Source organism: Taudactylus pleione, unplaced genomic scaffold, assembly GCF_031769625.1.
Source record: "Taudactylus pleione unplaced genomic scaffold, aTauple2 ptg000201l, whole genome shotgun sequence".
Lineage (NCBI taxonomy): Eukaryota > Metazoa > Chordata > Amphibia > Anura > Myobatrachidae > Taudactylus > Taudactylus pleione.
Genome location: NW_028284603.1, coordinates 52,780,879 through 52,805,262, shown reverse-complemented (window position 1 = coordinate 52,805,262; position 24,384 = coordinate 52,780,879). Strand labels below are relative to the sequence as shown.

Sequence of the window (24,384 nt, the reverse complement as noted above, 5' to 3'; positions counted from 1 at the left end):
ATTGGTGAATGCTTTTATTGGTCAGTGTGCATGCTGGTGTTGTTTTTCTTAAAGCTCTAGAGTGTAATCACACTCATTGTCATCAGGACATGTTGACACATGTAGAGCCACAATAGTTGAAATAGTGAGGTTCTAACAAATCTGAAGCCACAGTTGGATTAAAATGACAGGCTTAGAACATGTCATGGCTCCTAAAAGGAGCAGTTTTGTTTTTTGTGTTTTTTAATTTTGCCAAGCCAAGAATTGTTGCTACCTACTATACATGGAACAAAGAGCACCCCTCCTTGGAATAAGGTGAGTAATATAGTGGAGTATGAGGGCATGTGTAGAAGAGTCTTTAATTTAATCAAATATTATTATTTTTTTCACAGTGTGTGGGTTTTTTTCTTCAGTATTTTACTACAGGTGGACTATAAGTCCCAGTGGGCCTTGGATACCAAGGCATGCTGGCACTTATGGTTCCTCAAGTGCCAGAATGCCATAGCAGTCGTGGGTATGCTGGTGCTTGTAGTTTCACTAGAGCCAGCATGACCATACACTGGACAGGGATTTTTGGGACATGTAGTTGATCAGAAGAATAAAAAACACTTTCTTCTTTTTATCATCCCATATATAATACCCAAGGGTGTTTGGGAAGAGACCTCAGGGTAAATTTACTAAGAATCGAGTCTGGTCGAGTTTTTTTTTTTTATCAACTCGATTAGCATCGCCGAAACTCGGGTGATTTGAGCCTCTTGAAACTCACAAATTTACAAAGAAGTGAGTATTTGCTGAGAATGAGTTGGCCGATGGTGAAGCAGAACGAGATATCTCCCCCGAGTAGCAAGTTTTGAAGGAGATTACTCACCCAAGATTGCAGAGTTTTCTCTCTGCAAAACTCTCCCAAGCAAGCAGCCTGCACATATCAGTGAGATATGTGAAGGCTGCTTGTGTGTTGTAGCTGTAAAAAACGGGGTGCGAGGAAGAGCCCCGGGCTTCAGACCAAGCCTGGGGTTTCGGGAAAGGGGGGACTCCTTCTTGGGGGGGTCCGTACCTCCTCTGAGATCCCTGGCTTGGCCTGACCAGCTTAGGCTGATAATGCTTTGGCCCCGGAGCCCCGGTGAAAGGGTCTCCGGGCTGTGGCATTACAGCATGGATGTTTTGGGTCCAGTGCTGGTTTTAAATATAGGGGCAACCCTACGCATTTTTTCCCCCTATATATAAAACCAGGACTGGCCCTGCAGCCTGGTGTTGGTTTCTAAATTACGGGGGAACCCTACACATTTTGTTCTCTGTAATTTTAGAAACCAGAACTGGCTGGCAGGAGGGGGACCCTATGTCATTTTTTTTTTTTTACTTTTAACCTCTTTTTTACAATTTACAGGCAGAAACATACATGGATCACAGTGATCTGTGTATGTTTCTGCCAAACTCGCAGATCACAGGTAGATGTATTTATTTCACGAGTTTTTACAGGAGAGTTTTCCCATCTCATGAGAGTTTAGAAACTCTCTGCTTGGTACATTCCCAAATCCTATTTTCACCAGTGAAAAGACTGTCGAGTTTTGCCAATGGTGAATTGAAGATAGTTTGCTAACTCTCCAGTATTTTCCCGTAGCAAAGGAGATCTCTCTCCCGAATTTGACATTAGTAAATTTGAGAGTGGAAAAAAATGCCCAAACTCTCCCGAGTTTGCAAACTCTTCCAAACTCTGTGCCTAATTGAGACCCGCTCGTAAGCGCTCGCAAGCGGGTCGATGTTGCCCAAGTGCACATACGCACGACGGAGCCGGCTCCGTCGTGCGCATGCGCGAGACCCGAATAACGACAGCCAAGCCGTCGTTATGGGTCTCGCACCAAAGGGGGCGTGCTGTCGATGGTGATTGACAGCACGCCCCCTTTGGTGGGCGTGCCGGGGGCGTGGCTGCCCAGACGGAGGCGTTCCCATGGGAACGCCTACCGTCTGGGGCCGGCCCCACTGACATCACTAGTGATGTCAGTGGGAGTGCTTTTGGCCCTGATAGAGCCAAAAGCACTCCAGGGCTTGCGGCAGCGAGACCCTATCGCAGGGTCTCGTCGCAAGTCCGATGGTCGCGATGGTCTTGGCCATCGCGACCATCATTTTGGCCGCTCGCTATAGCTGTGGGTGGTCACCCACAGCTATGCGAGCGGCCAGGAGGCCGCTCCAAAAAGGAGAAGGGACGGCCCTGATTCAGAGCGAGCGCTCTGTCAGAGCATCCAGCTCTGAATCAGGGCCTCTATTCTTAGTAAATTTACCCCTAGTGTTTTTTTTTTAACTAAACAGTGACAGCTTTTATAAATAGGACGGTTCCAAACCAAGAATGCTATTTGATACCATCTTTATCTGTAATGTTCCATTATTCCCATGAGTTATAAAAAATGAAATATTTTGATTAAATAATGTAATGGCAAAATGTCAATTAAATATGCACAATTCTGGATATAAATAATTTTTCCATCACATTAAAAAGGTTTCCTTTTTTTCCCCCTAAAATATTGCTATTGCCTCTCTGTACTCTGTCACTAATTTGAGTAGGAGATTAAATATCAAGTAATAGAACTGAATGGGGGCTAATTAATGAGCGCCCAGTATTGCAATTCAATTGTTCTGGGCGCTCATTAATTATCGCAGTCTTCACGTCTTATCAGACCGGGTTTAGCCAAGTAAAACAGCTAAACCCGTTTCAAGTCCTGTTTAGAAACAAACAGAACTTTGGGCGTCCTAACCACAGGTTTATCGCTGCTAGCAGAAGGGTGCGAGCAGAAATGCTGGCGGATATCATGCCATAAAAAATAGCCGCCTTATAAACAATGGAATCGCCCCCAATGTGCAGTAAAAAATTAATATGAAGTATGGTCATAATAGTTCATTTACTATCACATTTTCTACATTCAAAGTAAAATAATGTCTGCATTCAGTGAAACTCATAGCTATTTTGATCCTCTTTTGGCAACGCTGATAAATTGCCTGTCGGTAATTAACAAACCTTAAGTTTAATTGTCTTCGAAGGCCATAAATATTAGCCATTTGTAATTTTTTTTTATATATATCAATAGAGTCGGTAGATCCAGATCATTAAGCTGATGTGATCCTTTATTTTGTACTAAAGATATTTCTTTTCATGGCATTAAAAGTGTTAAGCTGACAGGGGAGAAGCTGGTAACTTGAGCAGCAGCCGTCTCTCTGCCTGTTATAGATTTATGATTGTTTATTCAACAACAGACTTTCAGCTATCCTAGACTGAAAAAGATTTCCAGTTTCCAAGCAAAGCATATTCTGTGTCAGCATAAACAGATTATAACCTTCTAATTATTCCAACTAGCCTTCACTGCATTTATTAACGTATTCTTTGCCACGCAAAGCAGGCACTTACACCAGGGAGAGAGACTTGATGATCTTCCTGTCTGAGAAGTGGTTAAAGTCACAAAAATTTTCCGTTGTTCTATCATCTAAGCCCAGGAGCATAATGTCACGGACAGTAATTCCAGTCTGCGATACACAATGCTTTTATTATTTTTTGGGGTTTTCTTCAGTGTATACCATCTTGCTCCCTGTCCCTGGGCGTTTCCTATTTAATATTTGTCTTCTGGCTTATTTCTTGTCTTCGTGATAGAAAGCACACAAAACACACCAGCTGGTCGGGCTTATCCCTGTGACTGCAGCTTACATTGCTTTACATATGTGCAAAACTAATGGCAAAATTGTAGCAACAAAGCTATTTTATTTACTTTGGATCCTATTAATAACATGATAATTGCTGGATTAAAATGAGTGCAAATCAAAAATATATAATCACACTGATTAATTATCCAACAATTTTCTGTGCAACCATATACAAATAAAAATCGGAGGGAGTTAATTTTCAAAACTTCAATTGCCACTAATCCTAATGGTGATGTAAGCTATTATTCAGAGACGCCAACTAATAGTGCCGATAGATGCTCAATTAGGGATGTAGTCGGCATCCCGGCATGCAGGATGCCGACGGTCTGAATACCGGCGCTGAAATCCTGACAGGTCGGGAACCTGGCACCAGTATCCCGATCTCCAGAATCCCGAAGGTAAGTATCGGGGTGTTAGGGGAGGCTAGGGTTAAGTAGCGGGGTTAGGCATTAGGGGGAGGGTTAGGGTTAGGCATCGGGTAGAGAGTGTTAGGATTAGGGTGCGAGGAGGGGGAGGTTAGGTTTTGGCACTAGGGGGGGGAGGTTAAGTTTAGGCACCGGGGAGGAGATCTTAACTTTAGGGTGTGGGGAGGGGGAGGTTAGGTTTAGGCACTAGGGGGGGAGGTTAGGGTTAGTAACCGGGGAGGGTGAGTTAGGGTAGGGGTTAGGAAAATACTTACTGTTACTTCCTATGGGTGCCGGGATTCTGGCTGTCGGGATGCTGCTGTTGGTATTCTGACCAGCGGCATCCCGACAGCCGGGATTTCTCAAGTTAGTCAGTACAATACTTATTATAATATGTTTTTTTATATATATATATATATTTTTTTTATTTTTTTATTTATCTATATAAATGTTAATTTTTTTTATTAAACCTCTTTGACTTTTGAAATGTGCAACTGCCTACAGCCGTGGCCAAAAGTTTTGAGTATTGGTTTTCACAAAGTTTGCTGCTTCAGTGTTTTTAGACCTTTTTGTCAGATGTTACTATGGTATACTGAAGTAAATTTACAAGCATTTCATAAGTGTCAAAGGCTTTTATTGACAATTACATTAAGTTTATGCAAAAAGTCAATATTTGCAGTGTTGACCCTTCTTTTTCAAGACCTCTGCTATTCGCCCTGGCATGCTGTCAATCAAATTCTGGGACACATACTGACTGATGGCTGCCCATTCTTGCCTAATCAATGTTTGGAGTTTGTTAGAATTTGTGGGTTTTTGTTTGTCCACTCGCCTCTTGAGGATTGACCACAAGTTCTCAATGGGATTAAGGTCTGGGGAGTTTTCTGGCCATGGACTCATGAATTTCAATGTTTTTTCCCCAAGCCACTTAGTTATCACTTTTGCATTATGGCAAGGTGCTCCATCATGCTGGAAAAGGCATTGTTCATCAACAAACTGTTCGTGGATGGTTGGGAGAAGTTGCTCTTGGAGGATGTTTTTGTACCATTCTTTATTCATGTCTATGTTCTTAGGCACAATTGTGAATGATCCACCTGCCTTAGCTGAGAAGCAACTCCACATATGAATGGTCTCAGGATGCTTTTCTGTCGGCAGAAGTCTTGAAAAAGAAAGGTCAACAATGCAAATATTGACTCTTTGCATAAACTTAATGTAATTGCTAATAAAAGCCTTTGACAGGTATGAAATGCTTGTAATTTTACTTCAGTATACCATAGTAACATCTGACAAAAAGGTCTAAATACACTGAAGCAGCAAACTTTGTGAAAACCAATACTTGTGTCATTCTCAAAACTTTTGGCCATGGCTGTACTTTTCTACTTTAGGTATATAAATGTGCAATTGATAATGGTAACATCTTGGAACTGGCAGTACCTCAGAGCATTTACATATTAATTGTATATTCAGATATTTAATGGGGCCTGACTTTCATTGTTTTGAGCAACAAGATGTGGTAATGTAACTTACTAGGGAGAAGCTGAAGTTCCGGCAGAGTCATCTGATGCGCCAGCATTCCAGTAAGTACAGTCCCCTACCCTGAACCCATAACCCTCCCTCTAGTGCCTATCCATAACCTCCCCCTCCTGTAGCCTAACCCTAAACCTCCATCCCGCAGCCTAACCCTAACATCCCCCTCCTGTAGCCTAACCCTAACCTCCACCTCCCATAGCCCTAATATCCCCCTAGTGCCAAGCATTAACCCCCAATCCCATAGCCTAACCCTAACCCTCCCATAGCCTAACCTCCCCCTCCTGTAGCCTAACCCTAACCTCCACCTCCCATAGCCCTAATATCCCCTTAGTGCCTAGCATTAACCCTCCGATCCCACAGCCTAACCCTCCCAACCCATAGCCTAACCCTCCCATCTCACAACCTAACCCAACCTCCTGTAGCCTAAACCTCCCATCCCGTAGCCTAACCTTAACCTCCCCCTCCTGTAGACTAACCCTAACCTCCCCCTAGTGCCTAACTCTAACCTTCCCATCCCACAGCCTAACCCACCCCTCCAGTAGCCTAACCCTAACCCTCCAATCCCATAGCCTAAACCTAACCTCCCCCTCCTGTAGACTAACCCTAACCTCCCTCTAGTGCCTAACTCTAACCCCCCCATCCCACAGCCTAACCCACCCTTTCCATCCTATTGCCTAACCCTAACTCCCCCTGGTGCCTAAACCTCCCATCCCACAGACTAATCCTATTCCGATAATGTCAGCATTTCACATGTCAACATTCTGAGAATGTCGAAATGTTGCATATTGACAATGTTGACATCATAACTGTTGACACTTTTGTGTCACAACATTGTTATTGTTGACTTAATGACTACATCCCTTTATCTAGTACTTGCTATGATATGATAGGTAGAATCTGGATGCTATTAGCAACACCTTCACCTATCATCTTTAAAAGGTGTGATTCATATCCACATATCCACCTGGTGATGTAATATAGATATGGGGTGGCAGTACAACCAATAAATGATTGTTTTCAGTTTATTATGTAGAACCATCATACAGAAAAATGTACAATGCAGTAACAAAAACAAATAAGTATCTAAGGTCAAGAACAATTATTTTTTTACAACAAGAATGAGAACATGCTGTACACAGTATATACAAATACTTCACAACCATCAATTACATGGTTCATCAATAGAATACCAGAAGACACATTATTTTCACTTGTACATTTATTTTTTAAATTAACTACTGTATTACCATTGTAATGCCACCTTGCTGTATTCCCCTTAGGCCTGCTACATTATATCAGCCTCTGATGGCATTCCACCTGTACACAATTCCTCGTGCAGCGCACTGTACTGTCAGCTCTACTTGGTGCCCTGGGCAACACTAGATATGCCAATAGGTGGAGCCAGAGCAGGACATGTCCCTTCAGCTTCTTCTAAGTGTTACTTGCTCAATCGCCCTCAAATTATTTTTCACATACTGTACAGACAAGTCTGCAAAATAATGTTTGGGGCTGATGCAATTATATCTTTAGAAGCCTAACAAACACTTGTGTGAGTCATCAGAGAATGAATTCACAAAGGACTGTATATAGCATCATAAGAAGGATGATCGGAAGGAAACAGAGACAATAGGATTTTTTTTGTCCAGGTTAAAATGGATCAATATTGCACTATGGGGTATATTTACTACAATCCACATTTAAAAAATGCGATTGTAGTGTAATATTTTCACCTAAATATGCTCTGTCCCTGCGAATCCCATCAGCACAATTCTCACTGTATATTTTGAAAAAATACAGTGAGAATGTGTTTGCGTATGCGCCCCCTGCTCCTGCCTGTCTTCCCCGGTCCCCGACCGGCCCTTTCACTGCATCTCAACTGACTGCACACAACAGCTGATCGGGTCACAGAGAGGAGATCACCGATCAACCATCCGATGTGGGAAAGTTTTATTTTATTACTTTCTACACCACGGGCTGTGGAGCAAGGGCAGAGACAGAGGGAGTGGGGGGATGGGGAGGGTCAGCTGGGACAGGAGAGAAGGCAGGGGGCCGGGGATCATTGTTATCTGCATCGGATGGCCAATTGGTAATCTCCTGTGTGTAGTCAGCTGAGATGCAGTGAAAGCACTTTACTGCATCTTAGCTGACTGCACATATCAGCTGACGGGTCACAGAGAGGAAATCACTGATCACCTGTCAGGTGCAGTCATTTTTTATTTTTTTACTTCTATCCTACACTTCTGTGATCAGCCTGCTGTCTATTTAGATGGGATGGCTGATGACAGGCACTGGCACTGGGCTTTGTTCTGCCTGTCAGATGTCAGGCAGAGCAGAGAAGAAGAAATCGTTATTGTCGCACTGCTTCCTCCGGTATATTTTTACAATTGAACATTAGTAAATTAGAAGCAGATCGCATTTTCCATTACAGGTATTATTTATTTATTAATAGTTTCTTATATAGCACAGCATATTCCGTTGCGCTTTACAATTGGAAACATTAATAGAACAAAACTGGGTAATAAGACACATATATACGTAGGAAGGCCCTGCTCGCAAGCTTACAATCTATAGGGAAATAGGCTTTGATACACAAGGATAGGTGTTATGTATTGCAATTTTGGTCTAGCCAGAATGCAGAGTTTCTTGGTGGGCTGCATGATCCAGTCACACAGGAATGTCAGCCAAATGTCAGGAGGATGTGAAAGAAAGACAATGTGTGAGGTTATGTGTGGACTGTGAGAGAGGATGTACTTAGACATGGAAGTTATGAAGGTTATGCGGGCGGTTCTGGAATCTGATAAGCTTGCCTGAAGAGGTGAGTTTTCAGGGAACGCTTGAAGGATTGTAGACTAGAGGTAAGTATTATTGTGCGCGGTAAGGCATTCCATAGAGTGGGTACAGCCCGAAGAAAGTCCTGTAACCGTGAATGGGAGCAAGTAATGCGTGGGGATGAGAGACGCAGATCTTGTGCTGAGTGCAGAGGTCAGGTTGGGAGATATTTTATAGTCAGTGCTGTCTCTGTGGAGTGTTGGGAACGAAAGCAAGACGGAAGTGGGTCCAATAAGTTTTGTGAGTTTAGAAAGTATGTGATGCGGGTGTAGACAAGTCTCTCAAGTACATATACAATTTATGAGTGGTGCAAAAGCACAAAGTCCCTGTTAAAGATCCGTATTCTTAATCTCGATATTTCTCCTGTATGGGATCCCTCAACGTCTCAGAAAGAAGAAGAGAAATGAAGCAGTCTATTATGTTCATATATCAACATAAGATTTCAGCTTATGAAGGATTTTCTTTGGACTCACCTCACAATAATGAGATGTGTACCTATAAAGGTTTCTTTTATATTCTCTCTGGTCTGATCAACATATATGTCTGCATAACTTTTTACTTCAAACCCTGAACCCCTCTTATATAAAAGCTCACCTGGGAACAGGTATAAATGTTCACATAAAGGTATCTTTATATCAGATCGAAAGATGTCCAGGGAACCACTTGATCCAAAAAGGATATTTAATCCAAATATATAATAAAACAATGTCCAATAATACAAATAGCGGAAGTGATGAAAACATCCAATATATCAAGAAAAAAATAAGAATTATCCATTAAAGTGAAAAATCTTCCCCCATGGAGAGCCTATCCGCAGAAGGGAACTGGGACAAACAGCGTCACCTCTCACCCGGTCTGAGTGGGGCAAAGATGTCCATGGTAGATGTAAATACCGGATTTCCACAACTGCATTAGGGTCCCCTATTACACCAACACGTTTCTGACAATAGTCCTTCGTCAGGACTCACCCTGAAATCTCATGGTGATATATGAAAATAATAGACTGCTTCATTTCTCTTCTTCTTTCTGAGATGTTGAGGGATCCGCTACAGGAGAAATATTGAGATTAAGAATACGGATCTTTAACAGGGCTTTGCGATTTTGGACCACTCATAAATTGTATATGTGCTTGTAAAGGTATGGTGACTCAGAGTGTGGACTAAGCAGCAGCCCTGGGACGCAGGTGGCTGTAACACATTTTTTCAAGTCTCTCAAGAGCTTGGAGGGGCATGGGAGCTGGGAAATAGGACCGTAATTTGAGAGAGTGTTAGGGTCAGAATATAGTTTTTTCAGAATGGGAGTAATCACTGCATGCTTGAACAGTGATGGAAAGATGCCAGTAGAGAGAGAGATTTCAGATTTCAGTTAGGGTTGGGATGAGCACAGGAGCCAGAGCTTTACTGATTTGTGAGGGTATAGGATCAAGAGGAGAGGTAATAGAGTAGGAGTATGAGAAGAGTGTAGATACTTCATCTTTGTTTGTGAGGCCAAATGAAGAGAATGTGCCAGAGGGTTCAGGTAGGGAATATTGAGCAGGTCACTAGCTGAGGAAGAGCCCACCATTTAATTTTGGATCTTATCAATCTTGTAATTAAAATAGGAAGCAAGATCATGCACACAGATATTAGCAGGTGGGTTTGGAGAGGAAGGGGTAAGAAGCAGTTTAAATGTATTAAAAAGTCGCTTGGGGTTAGAGGCTTGAGCAGAGATAAGAGATTGGAAATATGTTTGTTTGGCAGCGTCCAAAGCAGTAAGATAAGAGTTGTAGATAGTCTTATATGTGAGGAAGTCACATGGAGTACAAGACTTTTGCCACTGACGTTCTACTTTACGTGAGAGTTTTTGTAGATGCCTTGTTAAGTTAGAATGTCACGGTTAATGTCTAAGTCTACGTGGTGTGTGATGGGTAACTGGAGCTACTTCATCGAGGGCTTTTTCTAGAATCTGGTTTAGGTGTGTTGCAGCAGTCTCAGGAGAAGTGAGAAGAGAAATTGGTGAGAGTCGTTGTTGTAGAGAGGTACAGTAGATAGTTGTTGAAAGTTAATAGCATTAATATTTCTGTGGGTTTTAGGAGGATTGGTTGATTTCAATGACATTGTGGTTGATGTAATGGAGGAGAGTGTGCAGGTGATGAGGTTGTGATCTGAGAGAGGGAAAGGAGTGTTAGTGAAATCAGAAACGGAGCATAGTCTGGTAAATACAAGATCAAGGCAGTGGCCATCCTGATGAGTAGAGGAGTCAGTCCATTGGGAGAGGCCAAGAGAGGAGGTTGGAGGCATGAGGAGATTGTGGACTGTCAATGGGGATATTGAAATCACCTATATTGATGGTGGATATGTCTGAGGATAGGAAGTGTGGGAGCCAGGCAGAAAAATGTTCCAGAAATTGTTGGGGTGGCCCAGGTGGACGATAGATAGCAGTAACTCGCAGAGAGAAAGGGATGAAAATCCTGATAGAATGTACTTCAAATGATGTAATTGTGACTGAAGGTACCTGTGGGATAACTGTGTACGTGAAAGATTGGGAGAGTAATATTCCTACCCCACCTCCTTTACAATTACCAGGCCTGGAGGTGTGTGAGAAGTGTAGGTTACAATGTGAAAGTGCAGCAGGGGAGACAGCGTCTGATTGTGTGAGCCATGTTTCTGTTATTGCCAGAAGGTTGAGGTTAGTTGAAATAAAGAGGCCATGGATGGATGTTAGTTTGTTGCAAACAGAGCGTGCATTCCATAAGGCACATTTTAATTACTTGGAGGGTGAAGGGAGGCATGCAATGTTTATGAGGTTAGCTGGATTTATAGTTCGTTGTGGTTGTGGCATGTGGGTTGGGCCTAGATTTGGTGATATGTCACCAGCTAATAGAGGCTGCAGGAGATACATATAAATATAGTTGTGGGATTTGTCTGAAAGAAATGTATGGCGACAGGTTGTGGATGTTATTGTCAATGTGTATAGATAAGATAAAAGCTCATGTGTGTTTGTAAGAGGAGAGAAGATTAATGAGGCAGCAACATGTACAGAAGGATGAGCTGCAGGGAGAGTAAAGGATGCAGTAGCCTTAAGGCCCCCATACATCAGCAATTGATTGCAGCAATCGTATAATTTGCAATCGATTGTGTATAAAAATCTTTCCCTTTTTCAATCGATTGCAGATTGCAGAATTGCCACAATCGATTGAAAAAGGGAAAGATTTTCATACACAATCGACTGCAAATTGCACGATTGCTGCAATCAATTGCTGATGTATGGGGGCCTTTAGAGATGATTCCATGGAGTGAGATTATTAAAAGAAGTTTTTTGATACATTGTTTTTTTTTTCTAAACATTCAAAAATTATACAAAACACAAACTACTGTTAAGTAATGATATTGTAATTACCTGGTCTTAGATGTTGTGCAACTGTCTTTTAACTAAATTACACTTAGGGCCGTATTCAATTTGGCTGCGAAAAGTTGGAATCGGCGATAAATTATCACCGATGGCGTCATTTTCGCATGTTTCAATTATCCTCATATTCAAGTACAAAGACTTTTCGCCGATGCGAAAAGTCTTTGTAAAAAAACTGGGATAAGTTTTCACCATGTTTTACATGGCGAAAAAAAGTGCAGAATTGGGGTTAGGGGGGCAGGCTTAAAAAAAATAGCCTGCACCCCTGGGAATAGCTCCTAAAAATGAACTGTGTCAAAAAAAGTTGAAAAAAAAAATAGGGACACCACAAAAAAATGTATTTAATTTTGGGTTAAAAAAAAAAAATATGGGGAACAAGTTTTTAAATAACAAAATTAATTCAGGGGGGGTTCCCAAGTATGCGGCAGGTGTTTGCGGGTGGTAGCAGCATTACCCCCATTTTCATGTACCCCAAATTTCATAGGAAAAGCTAATTAAATCTAAGTGCTATTCTTCACCACTTCTTCATAGCCGCAAATATGCACCTGCCGTGACTATTACAAACCACGACTTCCTTCAGCAGGCAAAAATGGGGGTACCCATAGTGATCCCACATGTCTGAACATCTTTAGGGGAGGTCCCAGGCACATTTCCCAAAAATTCCCATTTTTTTTCGCAGATCCAAGTTTCGCCGACTCCCGTTTTCGCTCCTTTTAAATTGAATACAGGGATAAGCGGGCACGTGCCCGATAGTTTATCCCCACTCTAACCTCCGATGTGAAGCGAAAAGTCCAGCACGGACTTTTCGCTCCCATATTGAATATGGCCATTAGTACTTATAATACACGGCTGCCATCATCATCCACTGCTGCCTCAACACTGATTCTAAACTTAAAGTAAGTCTGATTGAGACATGCTACAGCTGAGCACAAATGCTCCACTAATCAAAGAAGAAATTTAGCACTGGGTTTGAAAAAACACAAGCAGTATCCTACAACAAACTAGGCTCCGCTGAACAACATATCGTAATACCAATTACAATCAAGTCATTACATTACTAAAAATATGTAAATTTAAGGACTTTTTTTAATACATTTAAGCGATACTAAAATTAGTAAAAATAATTACATTAGTAAAAATAATATTGATAAAATGCTCATATGTATTGCTTCAATCATCAATCAATTAATTGCAGCAGGAAATTTTATATTTCTCTCTCATAGGTCCAGATCTGCTGCACAACTGGCTCTCCATGGCCTTCAGTATACAGTTACTCACCTTATCAGTAAACCCCTGAAAACCACCACCCGTTCATACCATACTTACCTACTCTCCTGCAAATGCTGGAAGACTTCCAAATTTGCAGTTAGTCCTTTTGAAAGACAAAAGAGTAAGTGGATCTCCCGTATCCTGCCCTCTTCCTACTGAAGTTGGCAGGATGGGGAGGATAATGGTCTGTAGGGAGGGGCCAATATGATTTCATTCTCATAGAATTTTGGCATGGGTGGCATTTGCTGTAGATGGCATATTCTCTTTGGGTTTACAACCAATAGAGGATTGGCAACTATAATTCATACAGTACATCTGAAATCTCATATAAAAATACTCTCACACTCCCGCCTGCAGGACTACACCTTGTGCTAGTACCCAATAATGAAAATCTCTAGCACACCCGATCAAACTCTCTCACACCTTTCAATCTTCAATGCTCCCTGAAAACACATCTATTTATCAGAGATTACTTACCCTTCTTCCACCTATACCACTCACCCTAATGCCCCTTCACAACTCCACTGTGTCCTCTTCCAGTTGTAATATTACTTGAGCAGGCCCTCCCTACCCTTTGATTTAATGTCTGCATTTATTTTGCCTCCTGTATGTCCCTGTTTTATGTATTTCTCGTCCTTCGCTACTACCCTGTAACGGGATCCCGGTGGTCAGAATCCCAACGCCGGCATCCCGTCAGGGTTAGGATAAACACCTGTCAGTCAGTATCCTAATCCTCCCCCTCTCCCTACCCCTAACTCTCCCTCCCCGCTGCCTAAAATTAATGTTTGTGGGGGCCCTGGGGAAACAACCTTGCGGGGCCCCTATCAATATAATTGTATTTGACATTTTTTTTTTTCATGTGTATGTATATATATATATATATATATATATACTACATTTGTGTATTTGTGCATATATATATATACACACATACATACACCACAAATGCATATGTTTCTATGGAATCGGTATGTAATGCCGGTAGAGTAAATACAGACGCTGGAAGCCCGAACCATCAGGATCCCGACTGGTGCTGGTAAGTACCCTAACCCTCCCCTCTCCCCCCCAACCCTAACCCTCACTTGGTGGTACCCTAACCCTACCCTCCCCCCCGGTGGTGCCTAACCCTAACCTTCCCCTGGTGATGCCTAAACCTAACCCCCCTCCCCGCACCCTAAACCTAACCCTCCAGGGCTGGTGACTAACACTAATCTCCCCCCTGTGGTGCCTAACCCTAACCCCCCTCCCCGCACCCTAAACCTATCCCTCCCGGGATGGTGCCCCCGGGGCTTCCCTAACCTAACCCTCACCCCTAGATTCCGGCGTCGGGATCTAGACGGGCGTCAGGATTTCGTTGCCTGTCTTTAGTCCCGTGTCGGGATTTAGACGCCGGGATTTTTTTAAAACGGTTTCCCGGCCATCAGCATTTTGACAGCACCCCATACATACATACATACATATATTTACACAGAATAGCACATATATATACACCACACATGCATGTGTCACACATACATTACATACATACATATATACACACACAAGTCACCCACACTTACCTTGCAGCATCTGCACTGAATGTTGTGGACGGGATGGGAACGGGACCTGACAGTAAGGTACCATGTTATCACGCTCCGCCCTCCTCATGGCAAAATGCTGCATTTCACGGATCAACCGGAAAAGGGCAGGGCCAAATTACACAATTTTAGTGAAATCACATCATATTGGCCCCCGCCTCCAACCGACTGACCCGCGAATCGCTGCATTTTTCCGCAAGGTGGCCAGGGCTTAATAACATGGTGCCTGCTCTGGTGCAGCTGCTGCTGCTCTCTGGGGGCCCCCTAGGGGCCCCTATCGCCCCCCCTATAATCTGGCCATCAGGGCTGCCATCAGAAATTGTGGGGCCCGGTACTGGCAAAATAGGCAGGGCCCCCCTCCCCCCCCCCCGGGATGGATGGAGCAGAGGCGGGGGTGGGACATCAAATGGCGCGTAAACCAGTTTAAAAACTGCTATAAAATTCACACACATATAAACCAAATTTTATATATATATATATATATATATATAAATATATATATAATATCTATATATAGATATATATACATAGATAGATACATAGATAGATAGATAGTTATAGTGAAATCAACATTGATTCTAATATATATATATATATATATATATATATATATATATATATATATATGAATATGAGACATAAAAATAGACTGTAAAAGCCAGATCCACATACAAAGCCAAAAGGATGGGTAAGTGTAGGACACAGGGCAGGGAAAGGCAAGCTGGGCAAGGGAGAGGGCGGGGGGGGGGAGGGGGGCATTGTAGGCTGGCTGTATTGGGGGGGGACTGGGCAGGGAAGGCCAGCTGGAATTGGGGGGGGGCTTGGGGGGGGCGGGGAAGGCTGGCTGAACTATGGGGGGAGGTACAGGGCAGAGAAGGCTGTAACGGAGGGGGGGGCAGTGCAGAGAAGGCTGGCTGGAACAGGCTGGCTGAACTAGGGGGTAGCACATGTCAAGGTCAGGGAGTACCTGGTTAGTGGTGTGTTCAACTGGCTGCACTGGTGCATCCAGCCAGTTAGAATCCACGCTGGCTGTTTTTGAAGAATGGAGAGAGATGGGCCCTGGGTGGTAGCGGTGCTGCAGCGGCAGCCAGGACAGCAGAGATAGAATAGGATGCTGACGTTTCGCAGCTTATTGCACCAAGCCCCAAATGCAATCACAGCTTGCGGAACGGCAGCCAATCAGGAGCGGCCGCTACTGCCGTTCCTGATTGGCTGCCGTTCCGTGATCTCACTCAGGCTGGCTTGCTTCCTCCCTGCCATCACTTGCTGCTGCTGCAGCTGCGCTGCTACCCAGGCCCCCCTCTCTATCCCCTCGCTTGTACGTCCTAGTTACATCACATTGCGACCTGGTGCACCAAGAGTGGCTTTTTGGGGCGAATGTAACAAAGATGTGTAAGGTCACATCTGTAGCTGTATGTGCATAAGCTAGATCTACTAAATAATTTAAATATGTAAAACAAGTACGTAAAACAATATCACATCAGCATTTAACTCATCCTTAGCAACACCTGTCTAAGTCTTATTTACGATAAATTCATCAATAATGTTGCAGAAAGACCTAATGTGTAATGATTATCGACACCAAATGCAACACTATTTTTCCTTTTTGTTTCATTCTGCATCATTACAGCATAACAGTAGTACGGAGGAATAGTCTTTAGATCATATTTGTGGAGTGCTACAGCTCGTACACACAGATGTTAATTTCAGCGCACATTCTTTGAGCATGATAAATACCCTGTAACAGTGATAGTCCAAAAAACAAAGTAATGTAATGGGTCTATGCACACACTCTTCCTGACAAGCTTAATTCTCTGTAAAATATAAAGCTTCCTACAACCCCGGGTTTACCTCTTTGGTATTGCACTTGAGGAGGTTTTTTTCAATAATGCTTTGTAGAAATATGTTATGTGCCTGACCACTTTGGTGAAAGTCGTGATAGCTAGAACTTGGCCGGATCCCCCTTCTTTACATATATGGCGGGCTCTTGTTAATGAAACTGCAGACCATGAAAGGTATGTATACACCTCTAGGAATGCTGCTCATAAGTTTTGATAAGATTTGGGATAGCTTGTGTCAGTCTCGATATGACCTCCGCTGGGATAGGCATGGTAGTGTTTTTTCATACTTTTCACACTCCATTTTTAGTGGTCACTCTTATAGGAATTTTAGTCTGTAGCTTATGCTTATTTATTTATTTTCTTGATCACATTTTGTGGGCCTGACCCTGTACTCCACAGAATTGTTGATTTCCTTGCATCTTCCTTGCAACTGGTTTGACGCTTTATTTGGGTCTAATGTATATTTATGAGTTGTTTTTTTATGTCTGCCTACTTTGCATAAATTTTTTCACATTACCCATGATTCATATTTTGTGCTGCTGACACCCATATGTTTATTAGTGTTTATTTTATTCTTGGTTTTGTTTTCTGGCCAATGCTATCCTCCCCTAGGCGCAGGACCGTAACTAGGGGTGTGTGAGCAGTGCCGCCACACAGACTGCAAAACCCAGTGAGCGGCACCGCTGCACCACAGTCCCTGTATCTGGCTAACAGGTTGCCTGGAATGGCAACCTTCAGCCAGAAGTTCTAGACATGCACAATGCAGCGTGTACAGCTGCCCGGAACACCCTGAGGATGCTCTGGGCAGTGCTGTAATTCCCGGGGCTGGCGGCCCCTCTGCATGACATCATGCACTCATGGGGCGTGGCCAGCAAATGGCTCAATAAGCCCTGTTAAGGCGCTTCCTACTGTAGGCATGACATCATGACCTCACGGGTTTAGGGAAAGACCTGTTCCGGCCCTGGTTTGGAGGTCAAAACTGCCAGAAGTGGACAGCAGATTTGACCTTTTGGCAAAAACACGCCCTTTAGTAAATTTCCACCTTAGGGTTGTTATACCATCTGGAATTGCCAGGTTATGACTCAGGGGCAGCTGGAAAAGCGGGCTGGCAGAGTTATCACACAGGGCGCTGTAGCCCGAGGGCACAGCAGCAGTCATCCCGCCAGAGCTGTGACCAGTCTCTATCCCCGCGGCCACCCAGTGCGAGGAGTCATCCTCTCTCCTCTGACCTCCATATGATATGGAGGGACAGAGAGTGTCCACAGTGCCTGAGTAACTCCAGTGTCCGCTCCACAGTAGAGCTAGTGGTGCACTGCAGCACTAGTGTAAGGAAGGAGAACTGGTAGCTGCTTATCAGAAACTTCAGCAGGATGTTGAAGGAGCCAGAGAACACCCCATGCGCTATGGCCACAGAGATCCCTAGCATGCGGCCCTGACAGATTTACATCCTTACAAGGTGCTGCAAATAATGAAACTCAAAAGGGGCAGAGATTGCACAGAAATGTGTATCACCCAAAAGTGCAGTTATTAAAGGTCATATTGAGGTATAGATTGGACAAATCAGAGCAGTCCTTATATTGTCCCCATTTTACTTGTATGAAAAGTTGGAGATACGAATATACAATATCCATGTCACTCACATAAACTAAAGTGTCAGAGAAAAAGAATATCTGATCAAACTTCTTACCTCAGAATTTCAGAGGACAGAAAGAGATATCTCATTTGTGACTTCATTTTCAATACTTTGGTCAAGGTGCTCCCTGTAGTTCTGAGCAGGTGCAGGATGATTCTGACATCTTCTTCTGCCATCAAGACCACAGTAATCCCAACCTAACAAAAAGGGGAGAAATATAAAAAAATATCACATATAAAATCTTAATAATGTATATGTATTGAAATACAAATATTGGCCACAAGTGATTAAAAAATATAAATGTTATTTGCATCCACATTCTTCTACCTATGTTGACGCAACTGTGGCATGTTGGGCACATTATTCCATATCTAATGGGAATGTCCTGTGATCCAACAGTTTTGGTCTATGCTGCGCTGTGAGCCCCTCAGCCCGGCTCTTATGCAAGGGGGGGGGGGCGGAGGAGGCAGAGGAGACGTCTCAGCAGCAGCATGCAGTCTCCCACTGCAGCCCAGCACACAGCTGCTGACAGGTAAGAGGGAGGGGGGAAACGGCTTCGGACCTGGGCCCCCACTGGGCCCTTCAATCAAGCCAGGGCCTGGGTAATTAGTACCCGCTCCCCCTCTCGGCACCCATGTCTATGACAGTAAACCTTGTGTCGGTGGTTACCTCCTGCACTGTGCCTAGAGATCCACTATTGCTTCTGCTGCATGGGCCCTTGCGTTCAGGCCTGTGAATAAATTGATTGTGTATATGTGAAATGCCTCCAAACTATTAATAGCTAAACTTTGTAAGTCCCTTCCATCTCCCACCAGTGATGCCCTTGCCAGGTTGTGGAATGTTTCATCAATGGAATATATTACTTCCCTTTTAAATGCTACTCTCTGCTAATCATACTTTCCTACTTTTTAATTCTCTTCAGGAAAAGCCCGGAGAGGAGATGCAAATGACCACGTTAGGGGCGGGATCATTACATCATTAGGCCCCACCCCCGCCATAGCAAAATGCTACAAATTACAGCTCCATGGGGAGGGACTCAAACTACATAATTTAGCCCTGCCCCATCCATATGGAGCCGTATTATCTCCCCATCCTGCCCACTTCGCTAGGAGTACTGCAGTGTCTCATAAATAAAAGGTTTAAATAAAATAAAAATAATATAAATGGTAAATGAACATTACTATAAACAAATCCATCATTAGAAATGCTAGACCCAGTATGAAGATGGGGCATGGCCACAGTGTGTTATAACAACCCCAAATGCTATGTCTCCAATGCTGCTGAAAGTGGCATTACTAAACCATGTTGGGGTCATGGTGGTGTACCTACCTCTCCCAACCCTTTCATAATAAAAATTAATATAATTTTGAAATATGCCAGCAAGGACCAAGATGCCTGGAACACGGCTGTCTTTATAATGTAACCACACAAAAGGCATTGTTTGAAAAAAAGAAAAAAAACAGTTGCATAATATCTGCAGGTTCTATAAAGTCACAAGACATAACTATTCCTTGCATGTAGCAAGTGAATAAATTTGCCAATTTTTGTCTGTTAAAGATGTTCATCTAAAATGACAGTCCCATTGGCAAGGGAGAGTTTCTCATGATGTATCAGCTGTAGACTTGACTGGCTGTGGGCTGTTACACACACAAACAGATCCATGCAAGTTATACGTGCATGCCCGGCAGAGATGTGCCTACTCATTCTGCTCCCTAAGCCTGCAACTGCTTATCCCTTACCACAACAGCTAAAGACATTGGAAATAAATAGTGTACATTATAAAAGACAAATAATATCAGTCTGGTGGACATGCCCTAATATCACCCCTTTCTGGTTGATGGTCCAATCTTTGGTTTCCTCTCTAGTCCATCTTAACTCCCCCCTTTCCCCAGCCTTGCTGCTTCTGTGCGTCCCGGTCTGCAAGGTCTTTAAACATGAAAACAAATTACTTCTGCATCTTTCATGCGCTGCTAAATTTCAGATCGCTGGATCCTGGGAGCAACCACATGCTCCGACTCGTAAACAGCATTTGTTTTGCAGCCAAAATGGAGTATATAACAAGAGTCCAAAATAATACGGTGGATAAGTTTACTGCAGTATGGTCATTGGTCACCATGGTACAGGTCTCAATGAGTGACCATCCCCACTCTTTCCTGACCTCTCGCCCCCGCTTCCACTACCCCTCCTTCTGTTGTCCCTCCTCTTTTCTCTCCCCTTCGTTTTTTGGGCTCCTCTCTTCATCTCCCCCAGCTCTCCCTTTGTTATATATTCTTGTTTACTCTCTTATTTTGGTTTTTCCCCACCCCCTCTTTTTTTTATATCCTCCTTCCCTGCCTATGACCTTGTCCCCTCCACCCATCTAGACCTTTGCAGTTTATTTATAATAAATTATATGTAATTGCGCATTGTGATCATCTACCTCTCTCCTTTTCTCTTCTTTTTCTGTATGAGAATTTTTTTTTTAAAGTTGTGTTCCATTATTCAGCGCGTTATTACTTGTTTACCTGTAGGATGTTTAACGTTGGATCTGACATCTATTCTCTTATGGTGATTAGTTTTCTGTATGCTTTTTCTGATTCTTTAATAAAAATTTCATGAACAACAAAAAAAGACAAATAAAATCAAGAGCACCACAAGACCACTAAAGAGACGATTTATGGAGCATCGCCGGAATGTTATGAATAAAGTAACCACACAGTCTATCTCTTCATTATTTTAAAGTACATGACAGTGATCCACAATCACTGAATGTTATAGGTTTGGAACATATCCCCACCACTCAGAGGGGTGGAGATAGATTTAAAAATCTGTGTCGGCAGGAGGTCTTCAGGATGTTTATAGACTTAGGCCCTGATTCAGAGCCGAACGCTCTGACCAGAGCGCTCGCTCTGAATCAGGGCCCTTCTCCATGAAAATGGAGCGTCCTCCTGGACGCTCGCATAGCTGTGGGTGACCACCCACAGCATATGCGAGCGTCCATGATGATGGTCGCGATGGTCTTGACCATCGCGACCATCGGGCTTGCGACGGAGACCCTGCGGTAGGGTCTCGCTGCCGCAAGCCCTGGAGTGATTTTGGCTCTATCAGAGCCAAAATCACTCCCACTGACAGCACTAGTGATGTCAGTGGGGCCGGCTTCAGACGGTAGGCGTTCCCATGGGAACGCCTCCATCTGGCAGGCACGCCCCCGGCACGCCCACCAAAGGGGGCATGCTGTCAATCAACATCGACAGCATGCCCCCTTTGGTGCGAGACCCCGAGCGACGTATTCCTCGTCGCTCGCCGGGTCTCGCGCATGCGCACGACGGAGCTCCCTCCGTCGTGCGCATGCGCAGTGGGGGAACATCGACCCGCTTGCGAGCGTCCTGCGCTCGCGAGCGGGTCTGAATGACCCCCTTAATTGTTTACATCCAGATGGCCTCAATGAGTCCATTGAACTAAACACGATTTTGTAACCCTGGTGGGTGGGTTGATGAGTAAATGGGGTCCCCATCACCTAGCTTCCCCTTACCTGGTTCATATATCAATGTGTATAACTCTCTTGACAAGATTCTCCACTGAGTTTTTTATTTATTGTTATTTTTAATTTATATATATATTTTTTTTTATTATTATTATTTTTAGTTTTATTCTTATGGGTTTGGCAATGGCTTTAGTTAATATTTGTCATTAGGATTATTTTTACGATACATGTGGTTTTTATTTTAGTTTTTTTTATTTTTAGTAGTTATTAATTGTATTTAAAACAATATTTTTTATTATATGTAATTGTGCTTGGAATATGCCACATATTTAAGACATATATGTGTATATGCCTTAGTCATTGATAGTATACTGATACTGAATTCATTTTGAATGCTAAAAAAGAGGGTGATGTCTATACACTCCGGGAATTGATTAAATCTTTGATTCTGAGGTACTAGACTGGAGTATTGGACTAATGGACTATTTTGGTCATTAATATTTATTTGAATGAATACTTATGAGTTTATATGGAGTATATTATATTGAGGTTGAATTAACAAAATGCAATAAGCCAATATCATAATCAACTAAATATTTATAATCTATATCCATCAGGTGCATAATACTTACATAATACATATATAAAAATTATTAAGACTCGACTATCTGTTATGGATGAGTTAATATACAACTATCACATGATTATTGTTTATATCATATGATCGGGGGAGTTTCCATTAGTTAGGTATGATTCTGTAGTAATTGTCATTATACAGCGATCACATGGTTACTTCTTGTACCATGTGTTCTGAGGTAATACTTTTAACTAATGTCATCTTTCAAATAAGCTGGATGGGATCACGTGCTTTATATTTACATCACGTGACCCGCGGCGTGTGATATTGATCCATACAGTTCCGCTGGACCTTGCGGTCTCTGGGCCTGATTCAGAGCCGGACGCAATTAGCGCTCGCTCGTCCAGAAAATAGGGGTGGCTGTTCAAATGAACCGTTCGCTCTTTGCGGTCTGTTCACGCCTCTAGGTCTGAACGAGCTAACAAAACTTGCGGTCGTTTTTTGGATAAATACGCCCCCTGGCCGCTCGCATCCTACGTCATGTCCGCTATTTATTAGATTAATCGAGTACATCGACCAGCGTATGAACTGCTCGCTATTCTTGTGGTTGGTTTTTCCTACCACAATCTTGCGAGCAGTTCTGGCTATAAAATAACCCAGTGGCGTGGTCAATGACGCTGCTGTTTTAATTATGCACACCCATAAAACGCCCGTTTTGACCTTTAAGCACGCCTGCGTTCGGATCTCCACTCCCCGTTTTCAAGCACCTTCCCCTGTTACCACCCACATACGCCTCATTCTGTCACTCAAATTATCAGGCATTCGCTATTTTGCGAGCACATGAATTTCGACCGCACTGACTGGTTCGCGCATGCGTATAACGATCCGTACGCATGCGCAGTTGGGCAAACATCGCTCGGAGCGAAGGAGCGGCCGCTTACGAGCGGCTCTGAATCAGGCCCTCTGTTGATAACAGGTGGCCCGTTGCTAAGCCATTACAGGCTGCTTTGAGTCACGTGATTTTTAATAGAATCACATGATCGGACATTAAGTTCCGTATATAAAGGTATTTTTTGAGAATTTGTGTATATCTATGAAATTAAACCTTTATTAGATGTATGTATTAATATGATCTATTGTATGTGAAATAGGTGGTGATTTTGTATATGGCTTGATTGATTGTTTTCTTGATTGAATAACAGCTGCTCATAGTTTTAAATTAAATAAGGGTATAAAAAGCCCTCCACTGGATATGGGGACATATGCTACTGAAGAAGCTCTGGGTCCTACCACAGTGAAATGCGTTTAGCCTCCCCACTTCAATATATACAGCACTTGGAACCTTTGTGGATTTAGGCCCTCATTCAGAGCCGTACGCTCTGAGCAGAGCGCACGCTCTGAATGAGGGCCGCCCTCCATAATTCTGGAGCGTCCTCCTGGACGCTCGTATAGCTGTGGGTCACCACCCACAGCCTATACGAGCGTGCAGTTTGATGGCCGTGATGGTCGTGACCATCGCGACTGCGAGCCGGAGCCTGCGGTTGAGGTTTTCAACCGCAAGGCCCGGAGTGATTTTGGCTCTATCAGAGCCAAAATCACTCCCACTGACATCACTACTGATGTCAGTGGGCCGGCCTCTGACGGTAGGCGTCAACATCGACAGCACGCCCCCTTTGATCAGACACAACGAGCGAAGGACTTTCCTTCACTCGTCGCATCTGGCGCATGCGCACGACGGAGCTCCCGCCGTCGTGCGCATGCGCAGTGCACAACATCGACCCACTTGCGAGCAGACAGCCGCTTGCGAGTGGGTCTGAATCAGACTCTTAATCTGGACCGGCATCAATTCACCTGTTTTCCAGCCTTCATCTCTAATGTCAGCATGTCAGTGCAGAACTTTCTTGAGCTGTGGACACTTCAAAGGAGACTGGTAATTAACTTACTAGCTGGACAATACCCCGGATACACATATATAGACCAGTGACTGTTGTCAAGCTAATTTGCCTATGTTATTTGGACTGAGATTGCTGCTAAATTATATAGAGCTTCTCAAAAGATTCAGGGACATTCTGTCCATTGGAATAAGTTTGTCGTTTGGATACAAGAGATTTTTATTTCATCTCATTCCACTTATTTTAATTTGTTTTTATTTACCAATTTTTATTAATATTTTGCATGTATTGTGCTATATGTGTTATTACTATTCATGTGCAC

General features: G+C 43.2%; 1 long non-coding RNA gene across 4 annotated transcripts in view; it reads right to left on the bottom strand.

Moving 5' to 3' along the window:
* The window catches only part of LOC148518401 (uncharacterized), an 816,630-nt gene that overhangs the window by 462,469 nt on the left and 329,777 nt on the right, over positions 1-24,384 (bottom strand). For all 4 annotated transcript variants that reach the window (XR_015878985.1, XR_015878982.1, XR_015878984.1 and 1 more), the window contains exon 5: positions 18,185-18,327. This is a non-coding gene — a long non-coding RNA (uncharacterized LOC148518401). The remainder of the gene's footprint in view (positions 1-18,184; positions 18,328-24,384) is intronic.